Here is a 16137-nt window from a genome sequence, read left to right on the forward strand (position 1 = left end):
CGTAAAAACGATTTTTTTAAAGACAACTCCTGATTAGTAGAGATTGTTAAAAAAACAATTTTATAGCCAACAGTTTAAGGTTAGTAAGAAAGGAGAACAACACAAACATAATCATCCTTATTTCAACCTCCATGGCACCGTTAAAAATCGAAATTGTCGCATTTTGAGCTAAATAAACCACATTATTGGAGGTATCATTGGCTGAACAGTAGTCTTCACCTAAACTGAGCAACATTGATGTAGATAACACTCAGTTTGAAAAAGACGGTGTCATGCTATGTAACCCCACAACAATTCAATTTGATACAACTTCCTAGATCATGTGGTACTAAATAGGGATTGATCTATTGATTCCATTATATGAAATTATTTGAAGTAAAAGAATCAAAAGTCAAAAGAATTGTGTGGGCAATTATAGAAATCGAGAAATCGAAAAGAAACTAGAAAACATTAGAAAAGATACACAATCCTACCACCATCTTGGAAGTCAGCCATTAGCCAGACCATATGCAAGAGATCAATCACGATATAATACAAGCAAATACAATGTCACATGACTCTAACTCTGACAGGAAACCAGCTTAGCTCCCATAACCAGAATCACAACCATAAAAACAAACAACAACTGTAGATGGCAGATGATATTCTAGAGAAACGTTATCAAAACAGGTTTGTCGGATAACTCAATACGAATCCGTGGGAAAACTAAAGAGATTTGTTTATCGTTCAATCACAAAGCTATGAGGCTGCACTAAAGCTAGTAATCCAGCGCTACCAACTAATGTTACATTTAGCTTTAACTATAATTCGGTATTATTTTTTCGAGTTTTATGATGAAATCTTGAATAACCTCTGGGGAGTCTATATGATCGCGAAGCTCTTTGATGATTACAAAGCGATAAAGGTTCGTGATCAGTCAAATAAATTTGACGGATTGATGCAAATCTGGTTTATTACAAACTAATAAAATACTCTTTATCTAGTTGTAAGTATTATCTGACAAGCCAGTATTATAGCCTGGTGAGTCTGATGAATTCAGCTTTCTGGTTAACATGTTCTCTATTAATTCTACTAGCGACATTGCTTAAGAAATAGGGGGAATCCCCAAGTTGAGGGATCCTTGCAGTTACTTTGGGAAGAATATTAATTACACCTGTCTTATAGTCATTCGTAAATTAATAAACGTAGTCTATCCAAAATAACAGCGAACTCACATCATCATGATGAATAATCATTTTAATGTCAGACAATATTTTCGTGCTTATTTTATTCAGGTTAAAAAGAGACACAAGTTACTGGGGTTTTTAGAGGAAATATGTATATCGTGTTGTAGTTGTGACTGATGAGCAAAGTGACCAAAATCTCTTTAAAAAAAAAACGAAAAACAGTATTATTTCGGATTCACATAAAAGACGACTTTTCGAGAAAACAAAAAATGTATAAAAACAGGAAGTAGTATTTTCCTTATAAACAGAATTTAATACAATTATTTCAGGGTCTATTATTACTGGTATATATATTACTGTTAGTCTGGAAAGTATCCATAGAAATCTTAAGGATATGCAGCTCGTTATCCACTCATACGCTGTTACAAAAAAAAAGGATTTAAATAGTGTAAAGATAACCAACGAAGAGGTTTAATTGAACTTCTGGACACTGCAAAGAATACTATTACTAAAGCTACTATTTTCAATTTGTGCATATTTTAAAATGGAACATTAGGCCAGCTTTGGCAAGACGCTAAGAAAAAGTGTGTAAAGATAACAAAAGTTGATGGAAAAAGATGAAGGTTAGAACAACATTTGATTAGGTTTTGTTAATCACATATTTTAATAATTGCAGATATATTGTTCTTGATATTAAAAATAGGAATCCAACAAAAACGTCCCACCAAATGGGTCGGCAAAGGCCGTAATTAAGAAAAGGATTACAAAACATAAATTAACGTTTGAAGATATCATATTAAGAGTCAAGTATTTCAAATTGTCACTTGGTAAATATAAATGAAATGTTTCATGCAATTTACTTTGCACCCATAGTCCTGAACACGATACACAATAAATCAGGTTGTATGCAATATGGACACAAAGTGAAGAAAAGTCTTGACCCGACAATAAGAGGGACCTTTGTCTGATATTGTTTTCCTTATATTCTTATTTTACATGTCGACATTATTATAACTCTACTTATATAAAATTCTTGTTATTTCATTTCATTTTACCCTTGCTCATCAAGCTTTAACCCAAAATAGGGACCAATAAAACCACCCTTCCAAAATTAGATTCTCTCTTTACGGTTCTGTTCGTAGCAAAGTGAATAAGATAATAATGTCTAGCTAAAACCGATACAATGGTTCCTTTTACATTTTCCAGCATTGCGTGGAATTGAAACCTACAGTGTTGCATATGGGAAAATAACATTAGCAAAGAAAAAAAACCAATTCGTTAGGTGTCTGTATTCTCAACAATTATTCATCTTTAACACAAAAAATTAGTTCGCTCTGGCCATAAACCTCTCGGCATCAACACTAATCCCATGGATGTTCATGATGTGTCGCTTTAAATTTCCGGTTCTTGTCGATCTGAAGACACAATTAGCCACCAGACACTTCCACAGTCTCTTCTTGCCACAGTCGTATTTGACGTGAACGTAGTAGCTCTGCCACTTGGTATACGGTTTCAAACATTTCGAACAAAAATATTTATCGTCATCTAAAACAGGAAATTGTTTTAATAACATGGAAGTATTGATGACTCCGGAACTATGACTTGAATAGGTATGAAACGTACGAAAATGGAGGGATGATACCTGTGGTAAGTTTAAACAATACTAGGATTCCAGTTAAATGTCACGAGTTTTTTGTTACTCTTCAAATATTGCGGCAGCAAGTTATATTCACATATGTTAAAAGTATATCATTAAATGAGAAACATTCTGCGTAGTACTGCTAACAAATCAACGAACTGCAATATATACTACCAGTTTTATACTATAATTTAAGGGGTAACACCATTATACAATGAAAATTTATCTAGAATGATAATTAACATACATAAGTTAAAAAGAGTAGTGAGAATTTATTTTATATCCATTAAGAAAAACTCAAGTTTTGGGGGTTTCGAAGTAACAAATTTTGGTCTTGATATTAGGCAACATTACTTTGCTCTTTCACACATACAGCTAACAATGATTATATAATATATTAAGACAATTTCATTTTTTTAATTTCTTAGACATCTTGAATATTTTAGGAAAATATCAAACACCTACAAAAGGATATGTTTTTGAGGATAACTTTTTTCCTATATGCTTCTCCCATAAATTTATTTTCACATATTTAGCAACGCCAACATTGGAATCAAAATTCTATGTTCAAACCAATCATTAGGTGGTTGCGATATCTATTGGCGAAAATCCGAAATGTCAATTTCTCATCTCTACATAAACATTTCTCTATATAAAATAACAGATTTTCATTTTATATTATTGGGTTACTCGATGTATTCAGATGTTGAAGATGACGTTTACCTTTCATGTTTGTTTTTAAAAAATCTCTTCGTAAAGCCCATCAAAACGTATGGTGTTGTTACTTTGTCATATTCCAATTAAGGATTTTCGTTTCAGCAACTTAAAACAGGTGCTCTTGATGTCAATGACAAAGGAGAAGTCTGGACGATAAAAAAAGGTCACAAGCGAATTTATTGGACAAAAACCCAGCTCGAACCTTTAAATAACTGACAGACATCTTAGGAGTTGATTGATAAATTGTTTCCAGATGTTTACGCACGATGGGAAACATCCAAAACAAGGAAAAATGTGTACCCGACAAGTTGGCAGAAGATTCAAAGAAAAAAGGAAAGTTTTCTGTGGCGTATTGCGAATGGAGATGAAAAATAGACATAACAAACTCAAGCTCAAAAAATGTATATTATAACATCTTTTTAACAGGAAAAACTAATCTGAATACATGTAAATACCTGATATTTTTAACTCTTCCGAGGGATTCTTATTGTACCTCTTTAACATAAAGAAATCTACATCGACTCTTTTGGTAAAAACACATGGTAACAACGATGTAAGTACATATTCCAGCCTTTTGTTGATTTGACATCGAAGGCAAAAAGAAAATCAATAGGGGAAGGTCGAAAGTATTTGTCAAACTGAAGATTCACACCGAAGGAAATCTTGATAAGATATTACGAACTTTCCTATGCTAACCACAACATTTATAAAGAAACATGTAGGGATATTAAAAAAACAGTAATGTTCTTCTATAACTAACTGAAAAACCAAATCATGATGTATAATATGTTGTATTGAGAACAAATAAATATATAAGAGTAAATAAAAACGATTTTGGATCGGAAGACAATCCTACCTATCATTTGGGAAACTTAATTATTTACCTTGAACGGTCAGGAACACATTATGGGACCAAAGAAAACGAGATTCACTTAAAGTATCTAATGGCGTATTGCTCCCAATCTGGACCAGTGACATCGTGCATCATTAGGTGCCTTTTCATGCTGCTTCGTCGATTGATAATCTTGCTGCAGTTGGCGAAAGAACACATAAACCGCGACGAGTTGTCACAATCGTATCTCTTGTGAAAGTAGTACGAGAATTTCTTGTAATACGTCTTCGTACAAACTTTACACTTGTAGAGTTCACCATCATTTTTCGCTAAAAAAAAGGTCATTAGTTTAATGAAATTCTTGAGATTCTTGATAAAAATGAAAATCTAATTGTGAACGTGAATGAATAACAATAAAAAGATAATCACCTCATTCCAGAACAAAACAATTACGAATACAGGTATGTTTAGTAGTAAAATTGAGTTATACAAATAAAAACATTCACTATAACATGAAGGACAGATAACGACCACGTGGTCTACCAAAAATATACTTAATAGTTTGATATACGTATATAAGAGATGAGCTAGTGAAAGGAAGTTTTATGTGCCAGTTATAACGACTTTTGTGAGGCGAAGTAGATCGAATAGAGTATATAGTCTTGATGTGTAATATACACTGATTTTAATATATGAAAGAACAAAGGTAAATACAGAATGCTCGTTACACGCGGTCGCACCAACCGAGGTTTCGCTCTTCAGGTTTAAGCTAGCTCAGGACCGATTAACGTTTGTTTTGTTGTAACGCCTCAGGTGATATTATGGTGAACCCAATGCTCCTTTACCCTTTTGACCCTTGAAATATAACAATAAGGACTGGTCTGTCCGTATTTTGGCTTCTGAAACGCTTCTTCTTAAACGATATTATCTAAGACGCACTTGGTCTTACAAATGCATAGGGTGTGATCCTTCGTTGATTGTTACCGGAACAGTTGGAACCAGTTTAATATTGACTTAAGACCATCAACTAAAAATGCATGCTGGAAAAACCTAGTGCCAGAAGTTGATATCAATATCTCAGCATTTCCGGACAAAGAAGCCGAGGTAACGAGTATTTTATAAGCTACAAGCAAACCAATACAAATAATGAGACAAATGATGAAGATGATAGTTCTCAAGAATTAGTTGGAAAACCAACAACATATTTAACTTTAGATAAAATAAATAAGATTTTGTCATCTGCTCATAAAGTGTAATATCTCGTTTTGCACCTGGTTCCTTCACTGTAACGAAGTATGAAGTTTAATAATGGTCTAGGAGGTTTACCACAACCGTATAAGGAAGCACAGACAGACATTTAGAAAATAATGAAACAGCCAATAATCCTTTCATTTTTAACTCCTAACTACATATACCTCTATGACTTGAGTTAACCAACCGCTGCCATCTTATCGGAGCGTAACCCCCGCGGATAACGACGGATTACTGTTCATCAATTTCATTTCTAGTGAGAGTATTACTTGCCAAATTTGTACTAAGACATTTTCAATGAAATCAAATAGGAATTAGAACATGCGGAAATTTCACCCTGCAATAGTTTTTAAAACCGATAATATTTTAACAGCAATATTAATCTGTTCTGCTGCTTGTTCAAATAAAAATAGTTAAAGGGTATGAGAGAAATAACAAAAAATTGTACTAGATGTAATATTAAAGATAATTATTATTTTTATACAAATTTCGTTGGATTTAACCATCTATTCGTTTTAAGCCATGTAATAAATAAAGGTGTTTGTAAAAGATTGGCCGATCAGGTATAGTAGCAAATATTGCAATTGCAAACACTTTAATCAACTTTCTTTAACTTTTTATGTTGCTAGAATTTGTTGAAATTGAAAATTGAAAGCTGAAGAAAAAGAAATTAGATTTTTTTATTATTTAATTAATATATTGTTCTAGTCGTTTCCGTCTAACCTAGAATTTGTCTTTATGATAACTTAAATCTAGGTATATAAGTAGGAGAACCCATCGGCCCTATCTCAGTCTCTGGTGAAATAATGTTTATACATGTCTGGATTTTTTAATATATACACCTCACTACACAATACTACACAAGATCAGATTCTTTTGAGTCTGTGTCCTGTTCTGGTGGTATCCTATAGTTGCAATATTTCAATATTTGTCTGAGAATGGAGTCTTTCCTCATGCCCCCTTGCAATTCTCTTGATTCCTTGACTGACTGTGTATATCTGAAGGTCTCGATGTAGGTATCAGTCCTATAGTATTTGGGTGCACCCACAATACCTCTCAGGACTTTGTTCTGAGAAATTTGTATTTTATTTATGTTACTCTTTGCAGAACATCCCCATAATTGAACTCCGTATGTCCATATAGGTTTCAGTATTTGCTTATATTCAGTATAGCAATTTATTATGTACTGATAATTGTGATTTTCTTCCAATTACTCAGTACATTTTCCTATATTTCAATTCCAGTTTTTTCTTTTCTTCTTTATATGTTCCTTCCAGCGAAGTTTTGCATCGAGATTCATTCCGAGATATTTAGCGTTATATTCATATTAGTTTCGTTTGATTTGAAACACAGTATTTACCACGACTAAATTGTTGTTGTTGACGAAGTTGTTTTTCGTTTTTAATTACAGATAGTGTTTCTTTCCTCGTTTTTTAACTGTTACTTACAATACGATTATTTCATTACCAATAATTGTCAATAACTTTATACAAAATAGTCCACATAAGATGCCAAAACTAACAAAATAACAGAAGAAATGAGTGCGTATCGTTTATTGCAGTATTTTTGTCCCGAAGCTTCCAGAAAAGAAAAAAACGCTCTCAATTTTTTGACGCTCAAAAACGGTCGCCTATATTATCCCGATATCATGCTATCCGTGAACTCGCTTATTTGATGTTTGCCAAACAGATGTTTTTTGACATCATGCCTGCGTTTGGCTTTATATCCGCATCGTTCTATCAGACAGAAATAGTTTCTCCCCCCGCAGTCGTACCTATGATGGCTGTACAACGAAGACTTCTTCCCGTAACGCTTGCCACAGGTATCGCATTCAAACTGACCTAAAATTTAAACCTATTAGTTAAAAAAATATTGATTTTATTAAATAAACACGATTCCCAGGCACTTTTATATTAGCCTGATTAAAAAACAACAATATGTCTAATAGACAAATATCAGTCTCACAGAGCAAACACAAATTAACTTGTAATCAATTTTATTTACAGAAATATAAAAATACGAAAATAGATTTAAATAGACTCGTATCCAAAATAATGAAACAAATGATCAACCCTTCGTTAACGACTATAAAATTTCAACACTCTAAAACACTGTGCCAATAAGGTAAATATTTCTTGTCCTTCTAGTCAGCTAGCTTTTCTGAAATCATATTGTCGATGAATATACCAATCTGGTGCTTGCCAAACAGGTGTTTCTTCACGTTGTGCTTCCTTTTGGAACTATATCCGCATTGTTCTATCTGACAGAAGAAATACCTCCCGTTACAGTCGTACTTCCGATGCTTATAATAAGAACTCCTATTTTGGTACTTCTTTCCGCAAGTTTCGCATTTGAAACAGCCTAAAACTTATAGTTATTAGTTGGGATAAAGAATTAATTTATTAAACATCACGATTTAGTATTGCTATCGTGTTTAAGTTGTAAAAAAATACACAAGGTATATTCAAAAAGCTTTGGTTTGTAAAAAAAGTGTGATTTAAACACTTGAAACACTGTTTTATCCGTGGTAATACTAACACTTCTCCCAACGATTCTTTTATTATTAAAAACAATTCTGAAAGACAGTGATACATCTCCTGATACAAATTGGATCCCCTGAGAAGCCACAGGAGGAGGATGACATCACCAAACTTTCAGCAAGGTTTGATTGAACATCGTTACTCCAGTTCTTTCGTGTTCCAAACACTGATATCAAATACGTTTTCCTTTGACACCAGCTCCGAAAAAAATGTTAAATGCTTAAATGATACACGCGAAACATAAGTTCCATACTTTTTAAAACACCTTGTATTGGTAGACTGAAACTATTATTATTTGTGCTTTGACAAACCAAAGTCCATGAAATTTTGCTCAGTTTGTATTGTCAAGTATTTTTATTATCCAGTAGTATTTGGTCACTTAATACTAACATAAATATGCTTGAATTGTTCAATTCAGTTTGTATTCCGAATATATAATCTTCCTTATTATAAACCCTATTATACATACCCTTGTCTAAATAATGTCATTTTGATGGTGATTTTTACATTATAAGACATGGAAACACCTAACTTGTTTTTCGTGAAAAAAGTATACCATCTAAGTGTATATCGAATTTACGTTCTTATTCACATGACAATAATGTTCTGGTTAATTGGAAGAAAATCCTAATTATCGGTTAATAAGTTGCTGCTATATCAGCAAATTCTGAAACCAATATGGACCAATGCATACAGTTAGTGATGGCAATGACTAGTAACAATGTATCAGCTGTTATAACAAGCTGTGACCTATTTTTCCTAAATCATTGTCCATTCGTAGCTACTTCTTCTCGAGATACCATAGGACTGTACAAGATGCAGCTCAAATTTGATCACTTTCATAAAAACCGAAGTTCTCGTCATACCAAGCAGTATCAATTGGAAGAATAATGATTAAATAACTCATTAATTCATTTATCATCACAAGACACAGAAGCTGTTATTAAAACAGTAGACACGTGAATACACACACAAGTGAAAGGACATTCGCTGTTTAGTAGCTTCAACATTATTGTTTTAAATAAATAATTCCCGCATCCTTAAAAACGATCGAAAAATATATCTGTAAAAAATTGGGATGATTTACAAGAGATGATACTGGTTAATATCTTCAACACCTAAAATGTTAAATAAAAAAATGATTAAAAATAAAACACCAGACACCAACGAAAACTAGACCATATCCACTGATTGAACACGTTAAAATGGAATAAATTACAAGACTATCTAACTTTATTTGTACCATCCTTTATTAATTGTTACACCAAAAAAAAATAAAGAAAAAAAAGCGCAATAACACTAACTTGACTTAAGAGCTTAAAGCTAAATTTTAATGTAAACCTATATGAACATAAAATTGCTTCTTGCTATGCCTTTAATTGTAAAAACATAAGTTTTTTGTAAAACATTGTAGTGACGCTTCTTATAAACATTATGTATATATAGTATGTAACCCAAAAATTCTTAATATAAGAACAAACAACAATACAATAAAAAGTTGTATAAATTCGATTAACATTTTGTTTCCATTAATAAATCTTAACAAAATAGTCAGTTTTCAAGTGAAAAACCTGTTCCCAATGTTACTCGCACTAGTAAAATAGTGCAAAATAACAAGCCAACTCGACGTAATTATGATGTTCCAAAATAGTTTCTACATATCTATTAAATAACAATTCTATGAAAATATTCTATACACAATCTATACACGTTAATAAAATTTGTAAAAGAAATATAATAAGCAGCGAGGTGCTTCAGATATTAGTAATCGAGTTTATAAGACCCAGAATATCGATATCCAGCCTATTCGCATGGGAAATATATTAACACAAGATTGTAATAATAAGCTTTATTTACCAAAAAAAAATCAGTCAGAGTAGATTTGGGGAAATGATGAGTCCGAAATTTTTAAAGGATATTTTTCTAGAAGATATGGATTGAAATAAAGCATAAGCTTATTATGTTAAAACCAATTATGATAAGAGGTATGTATAAACCACAACGTTAATGAGGAATCTTAGCTCATTTTCTCGCTGATGACTGGATTATCAACTGCAAAAACTAGCAGCAACAAGTCGAAACTCTTCAGTCTGAACCGTTAGAATGCTGATTTCTTCAGAAAAGGCGTTTTATTATTTAAGAAGACTAACAAATATTATTGATTAATCACTGTATAACATGGATTTTGTTTTGGTTTTTTTGATATAATAAACGGAATTATATCAGATTACAAAATTGTGTTATATATTTCGTTAATTCGTCCAATGTATAAAAAATTATCGATCGTATAAATATCATAAAGCTTTCCGTTATTAAAAAAATACTCACAGAATATTTTTTAATAGAAAATTAATAATGACAATAATAATTATAAGATATTATTATTGTGATTATATTTCGATTCGTTTTAATAGTTTTGATTTCGAAAAATGTGAATGTATTATTAGCATTGCAAACAACATAAATTATATGTATGTATGTATATGTATGTATATATATATATATATATATATATATATATATATATATATATATATATATATATATATATATATATATATGAACAATAATAAACTCATTTCCAACTTTATCTCCCCTCCCTTTTCCTTTATATTCCGGATAGAAGCGGAACTAAAACCGACAAAGCTGCAAGAATACGAGTCCCCTTGTATCGTTGAAAAGAACTAGTAAATCGTCGAAAACCATCACGGGCGATTAACCAAGAACCTGCTACATTTTCAGCTTGTGAACCATCCGGCAATGCTGCATCATCCTGTCCCTGATCTTCGCCTTATATTCGCAATTGACGACCGGACATTGTATGGTGGGCGGCTTCCCGCACTCGTACACCAGATGGCGCTTTAGCGTGTTGTACGTCTTGTACCGTCTCTGACATCTCTCGCACTCGTACTCCGACTGGCTTAGTTTGATGTAACCCGTCACCGGTGGCGGTTTCCTGCCGCAGTAGTACTTCGCGTGCCTCTTCAGCGAGCCCAGCACTTTAAATCCCTTGTTGCATTTCTCGCACAAGAACGTCAAGTCGGAATCTAAAACATGGAAGATGAGTAGAGTGTTGAGGCTGTTCCCTAATTCGGTGGGTTTTTTTATGAATGAACTCTGGCGCATCGCTTCATTCACTATTTTAGAACGAATTGTTTGAGGGACGAGAGGGAGTGATAGAGCTAATAAAATGTGTCTACCAATTCCTACAGGGGCGGAAGATTCGGTATAAACAAAAACAGAAATCAATATAAAACAAATTCTTATTTCTTATCAAAAACAGATCGAAAGTATGACCAATTGTTTGGGCTGGTGGCGAGTAACGCGATAACACAAAACAGTCCATCTCTTACGTCCTTCATTCATGTCTCTCGTATTTGAAGACATTTTTCCTGAGAATCAAGTTTATATTCCTAAAAATATGAAATATTTAAATACTGAAAATATTAAAATATTCTATTTCTCACCTGGAATATTTCCGGTGCCAATATGTAAAAATTGTAAATTGCTGCTAAAAATTGTAAATTGCTGCTATTATTGCAGACATGAATCAATATTGACTGAATTCAAATTCCACGCAGGAAATATGATATATATACATACCAGAAACACTATTATTTGGGTTAATTTACAATACAGTGAATGGAATAGGTCTTTCTCAAGTGAATGTGAATGTTTATCTGAATTCTGAATTAGAATAAGAAACAAAATTCAGGAAAAAAGAATAGGATTTACATAAGAACGAAAATTATATTAAGATGTTATATTCGCTAGCTAACATCGCTAAAAAACAGCTAATAATTGCAGTGGAAGTATCGTTAGCATGTCTTCCAGCGAGTCATTACAGTAACTGTATCCATAAACTGGCGAATCACCAAAACGAATATATTGAAGTGAAGCGAAATTATGATGAAAAAGAATTCCGTCCAGTTTTAATTCAAATTCTACAAGAAACAAAAATGGAAACTCCACTTAATAAGAGATAAAGGTAACCTAGAAGTTACAGATAATTATATTACCCAAGTAAATATAAGAAGCAATGAAAATATAAAACCCAGAAAATACCACAAGGAAATCGAAACAAACTCAGATGACTGAAAAATCTAAGAATTAAATTATACTTTCCTACATTCATACGAATATATTGTTATAACAGCTTTCAGAGTCTTCAGATTTAAGATAAACCTAAAAATTAAATAATATTAATATAACTTAATATAATCTTGTATCACCAATAATGATAATATTACCTCATATACTATTTTATTTAATCCAATAAATAATAAAAATTAATAATCTAAATTTTACCTACCAAATATAATTGAACTGAAAAAAAAATCATCGATATGGTAAAGAATCTAGGAAAAACAAACGATTGAAAGTAAAATTGAAGCTATATTTGATTTAAGAAACCCTAGAAACTTATCAACTAATATGGCAACAATAATAACATACATAGAATAAAATATAACACAAAATGATTGAGTTCAAACCTTGATGGCATAGCTATAGTTGCATGAACTATTGGACGCTGCAAGGTTGCCACTAAATCATCATAGTTATATGAATAAAAATTGTAAAGTAAATCTAAATAATATATAGGTCAACCCGAGTTAAAACTGGCCCAAAATTCAGAAACTACCCTTAATTTTACAGTATAAATATCTAGTTCGTTTGGTTTTTAAATTGTACCATTTATTTTCACCCTGCATATTAATAACTAAGGACTAAACAAAATGAAATAATATATTAATAAGTTACTAGATTAAAATGTTGAATAGTTGTATAATAGTTAGTTCATAATATATGGCTGCTAAAATAAAATATCTAATTTTAAAAGGAAAAACATTAAAAGATAAAATATTTTGAAATAAACAACAAACAAACATAAACTAACACTATTATGCAAAATATTTGGTTTCGGAGGTTACATTTGTAGAAATACAATATTGAAAAACCCCGGTTACGAAATTATATAATAACAATTTGTATTTAACAACAAAACCAAACATGGAATCATATATATGTCGTTGGTTTAATATTAATTAAATAGTAACCACGAAATTTAGAAAAGAAATTGTAAAACTATTCGTCAGTGCTCGTGGACTGTGTTAAACGTCATCAAAAGTAATAATTACATAACACTACTATATTACTTAAAGTGTTGAAACCAAATTAAATAACAATTAGTGGAAGAAGAAAAAATTATGACCTTTACATAGACACTCTGACCAGAACATGTCAAAAAATAAATGAAGCAATTCAAATTTAATGAAGAACTGAAATAATACATAAAAACACAGTAATGATGTAAAAAACACAACACTGTTTTCGTTAAAATGTACTAAATTGAAAGACGGAATTAAAACGTTAAAAGTTAAAAAGAAATTTAAGAACACTGCAACATTAACATGAAATTGTTTCTGTAAGAATGTAAGAAAAAACTAAAAGAACTAAGTACAAAGAATAAAATTAGATAATGATTAAGTTTTTTTACCACATAAATCTAAGAATACAACAATATTAACATGAAATTGTTTCTTTAAAAGTGTAAGAAAAACAATAAACTAAAAATAACTACCATAGACAATGATAAGTTCTTTTATCCTATAAATTCAAGTTACTATGTAACATTAAATTAAGCAATAATAAAGGATTTTATCAAAAACTGTTTCTTTAAGAGTGTACGAAAAAAAATAAACCAAAAAGAAAGAAGTAAAATGAATAAATACAGATAACGACAAGTTCTTCTTTATCATATGTATACATATAACACTAATACGACTGTGTGTCTGTAAAAGTGTAAGAACATTAATATGAAACCCCTTCTGTAAGAATGTACGGGAAATAATCGACTAAAAGAAAGAAGTAAAAAGAATAAATATAGATAATGATAAGATTTTGATCGCATAAATTTAAGAACACTGTAACATTAACATGAAATTGTTTCTGTACGAATGTAAGAAAAAAACTAAAAGAAATAAGTAAAAAGAATAAAATTATATAATGATTAAGTTTTTTATCACATAAATCTAAGAATACAACAATATTGACATGAAATTGTTTCTTTAAAAGTGTAAGAAAAACAATAAACTAAAAAGAACTACTATAGACAATGATAAGTTCTTTTATCCTATAAATTGAAGTTACTATGTAACATTAAGTTAAGCAATAATAAAGGGTTTTATCAAAAACTGTTTCTTTAAGAGTGTACGAAAAAGAATAAACAAAAAAAAAAGAAGTAAAAGATAACGACAAGTTCTTCTTTATCATATGTATACATATAACACTAATACGACTGTGTGTCTGTAAAAGTGTAAGAATATTAATATGAAACCCCTTCTGTAAGAATGTACGAGAAATAATCGACTAAAAGAAAGTAGTAAAAAGAATAAATACAGATAATGATAAGATTTTGATCGCATAAATTTAAGAACACTGCAACATTAACATGAAATTGTTTCTGTAAGAATGTAAGAAAAAAACTAAAAGAAATAAGTAAAAAGAATAAAATTATATAATGATTAAGTTTTTTATCACATAAATCTAAGAATACAATAATATTGACATGAAATTGTTTCTTTAAAAGTGTAAGAAAAACAATAAACTAAAAAGAACTAGTATAGACAATGATAAGTTCTTTTTACCCTATAAATTGAAATTGGTATGTAAGATTAAGACAAGCAATAATTAAGGGTTTTATCGAAATATATAATTGCTATTCATTGTATTCAATTGATGAAGATATAAAATTATTCCAGTTTTTCGTAAGTACGTAATTAGTATCATCCTGTTATTTGTACGGTATTATTTTAATATAACCAATATAAATGAAAATTATTATAAATATAACCTCCGATAAATATATATTAAGATAAAAATAAAAATAAGTTTTAAAATATAAGTTTGTTACTCCCTTTTGGGTTTGAAATTGCCAATGCGGTCGAATATGGTGTCGAAATTAAAAACGGCGGTGAAGTGCAAAGAGTCGACGTGCTGTTTCAGGGTCACCTTTTGCGTGTAAGCCTTCCCGCAGATATCGCAGACGAACCTTGGCACCCCGTCGCACTCGTACTTCGAATGGCGGTACAGGTTCGGCTTGTGCTTGTAGGACTTGTCGCACTTCATGCACTTGAACTTCTTGTCTTGGGCGAGGTTTTTGGCTAAAACATACGCAGCGGTTATTAAAATGATGCGCCTCTGCCCTCCGGGTGGTTGTGCTCGCATTAGATTCACCCCATAAGGTACAACGAAGCCCGAGTTTGTTTAGTTCGACGAAACAAGAAGCAACATGAACATAACGCAGATAAATGATAAACATTGATTGACTTCATCTATAATTTATTATAAATCATATATCGATGTATCAATATCACTCATTATGATCTAAAAATAGGAATATATCTGATGAATCTGATTGGAAAAAAATACTGCATCACATACATAAAATATATTTAGTTTGATAATTTGTGTTCACAACACATCAAACAATAAAGCCCGACAATAGATGACGCCACTTTCCAAGATTCTTCAAAAGTTCTTCTGGCTTTATTTCCGTTATTTCTTTTGACATATACCCTACAAATCAGATCTGGCGCCCAGCGACCGCTAACTGTTTCCAGCCCTCAAAGAAATGAAGAAACAACTGCTCAAAATCCATTCAAAAAAAAACATTCCATGAGAAAAGTATTAAAAGAACCACCGAAATCCCCATAATATTGTTTTATTAGTTAGACTCAAGCAAGAAATGACCATATCTCCTGCATCCTTAAATTTCAAATGACAGTCTAATTAATTGTAAATTGACAATATTTAAACTTTGTCGTAGTTTTTCTGAGAAATCATGAAAAACTAGCGTGAGATAAGTATGTTTTCAAATACTTTCAACACGCCAAAATTTGAAAACAACAAGAGAAAAGCCTTTAATATATATAAAATCAGAACAATTAAATATAATTAAGATATACAGATAATTTGATAATTTTTAATTTA

The sequence above is a fragment of the Rhynchophorus ferrugineus genome, unplaced genomic scaffold, assembly GCF_030347505.1.
Source record: "Rhynchophorus ferrugineus isolate W39M unplaced genomic scaffold, kcgeb_rfMv2 rfM10, whole genome shotgun sequence".
Lineage (NCBI taxonomy): Eukaryota > Metazoa > Arthropoda > Insecta > Coleoptera > Curculionidae > Rhynchophorus > Rhynchophorus ferrugineus.